Source organism: Heptranchias perlo, unplaced genomic scaffold (assembly GCF_035084215.1).
Source record: "Heptranchias perlo isolate sHepPer1 unplaced genomic scaffold, sHepPer1.hap1 HAP1_SCAFFOLD_383, whole genome shotgun sequence".
Lineage (NCBI taxonomy): Eukaryota > Metazoa > Chordata > Chondrichthyes > Hexanchiformes > Hexanchidae > Heptranchias > Heptranchias perlo.
This window is the reverse complement of record NW_027139395.1, coordinates 7,501-10,000: the sequence shown is the minus strand read 5'-3', so window position 1 is coordinate 10,000 and position 2,500 is coordinate 7,501.

Sequence of the window (2,500 nt, the reverse complement as noted above, 5' to 3'; positions counted from 1 at the left end):
GTTTAAAATAATAATAAATAATATGTGTGTGTGTGTGTGTGTGTGTGTGTGTGTGTCGGTGTCAGTATCAGTCAGTCAGTCAGTGTCTCTCTCTCTCTCTCTCTCTCTCTCACTCAGAGCTGCTGTGGAAGGAAACTTTTTTAAAAAGAACTTGCATATTGAAAGAAAGATGTGTCTCAAGCTGCCGGGCCCTGTCCATTGTCATGTCAATGGCAGGACTGCTTTCACCAGGAACCCGGTTTTCTGGGTCAGAGGTTCCAGGGGACCTGTTTTGTGCGGACTTCCCTGTGTCCGTCCCTCCCTGCCTGCCTTCCCCCCAGGACTTCCTTCTGAACACCTTTGTCGTTTAAAATAATAATAAATAATATGTGTGTGTGTGTGTGTGTGTGTCGGTGTCAGTATCAGTCAGTGAGTCAGTGTCTCTCTCTCTCTCTCTCTCTCTCTCACTCAGAGCTGCTGTGGAAGGAAACTTTTTTAAAAAGGACTTGCTTATTGAAAGAAAGATGTGTCTCAAGCTGCCGGGCCCTGTCCATTGTCATGTCAGTGGCAGGACTGCTTTCACCAGGAACCCTTCCCTGCCATTGCAGTGTTGATTTGGTCCTTATGCAAATTTAGGGGCGGAGCCAGCACACAAACGACCAATCACAGCAAAGTCCGCACTTTGCGAGCGCACGAGGTCGCGGCCAGCGTTCCAGTCCGCTCAGATCCAAATAAGCCCGAAAAGGAACACACTTGATCTTAGCCAAAAGGCCGAGAAGCGATACCGCGCTCGATGCGAATTGATCTCGGGTCCTGTTTGCCCTCCCTCTTTGTTCTCTGGCTGCCGGTGTTGAAAGCAGTCTCGAAGCACTGCCGTTCTCTCCCACTCTGGCCACATTTTTTGCCACCGTTTCTAATTGCAACAGTGGATGAGTTTAAAGAAGTTGCCGTTTTTTCCTTTCTTGCCAGGATTGCTTGACAGATTGGTAAATTTGCCAGTAGGCCACCAATCAGATGGGGGAGGGTTGTGTCTCAACGGACCTACGTCAGTCAGTCTCAGTCACTAACGAACTGCCGTGGAAGGAAACCTCTTTGAGTAAAACTAGTGACGTGACGTGTCTCACAGCGAGTGAGTGAGATTGCAACGGCCAATTGAGAAAGAGGTGAGGTGCTGACAATCAGCAGCTCGTGTTGAAACATTCATTCCACGGCAGGCAAGACCAATCAAAAAAAATACTGCAGATGCTGGCTCGGCTCGGCTGGCTGGCTGGCTGGCTGGCTGGCTGGCTGGCTGGAAATGGGAAATAAAAACACAAGGCGTGTTAAAGGCTGGTTAAACTGTCGAAAGAAACAAGGCGTTAATGTTTCAGAAGCGCCTATTGAAAGACGTCTCTCAAGCTGCTCCCTGACTGGGCCCTGTCCGTTGTCATGTTAATCGCTGGTTAAACTGTCGGAAGAAACAAGGCGTTAATGTTTCAGAAGTGCCTATTGAAAGGTGTCTCTCAAGCTGCTCCCTGACTGGGCCCTGTCCGTTGTCACGTTAATCCCAGGGCGGGGCGGGACTGCTTTGACCGGGAGACCTGTTTTCTGGGACGCAGGTGTGACATTCCAGGGAGGCACCTACTTTGTGCTGATTCGAAACGACCACGACAACGGCAACTTGCAGTTCTATATTACAACAACAACAACGCGCGTGTGGTAGTTGGGAGGGGCTGCGTTCGCGCTCTCCCCCCTGCATTGAAACTCAAAGTTCGATTTTCAATCCCATAGTCCACCAATCGGATGGGAGACGGTGTGTGTGTGTGTGTGTGTGTGTGTGTGTGTGTCAGTGTGTGTGTCAGTGTCAGTGTCAGTGTCAGTCAGTGTCTCTCTCTCTCTCACTCTCTCTCACTCTTACTCAGAGCTGCTGTGGAAGGAAACCTTTTTAAAAAGAACTTGCATATTGAAAAAAAGATGTGTCTCAAGCTGCCGGGGCCCTGTCCATTGTCACGTTAATGGCAGGACGGGGCAGGACTGCTTTGACCAGGAGACCTGTTTTCTGGGACGCAGGTGTGAGATTCCAGGGGACCTGCTTTGTGCTGATTTCCCTGCCTCCCTCCCTCCCCCCCAGGACTTCCTTCTGAACACCTTTGTCGTTTCAGCGAGGGCCAAAAGCCTGCCTGTGAAAGGGAAGGATCAGCCGGTCAGCCCCCTGCTGGTCGCTGCTGCCAGTGCAGCAGGCGTGCGTGTGTCCTCGGCCTCGTGTCCAGGTCCCTCAGGGACTTGAGGCAGCTCTCCCCGGTGGTCTCGTGGTCAGGACCGGGCTTCGAATCCCAGTCGGGGGGGATGGCTTTCTGCTGCAGATTAATTGGCACCTCTGAAAGAAAGTCTCCCCTCCTGAGCGGAATGCTCCACCCTCACCACCACCGCCACCGCCTTTTCCTCCCCTTGACAAACAGACAGACAGACAGACAGACAGTCAGTCCAGTTCGGGAGCGCAGCTTTCATTAAGCAATGGCGTTTGTGACAACTCATCGTCTGA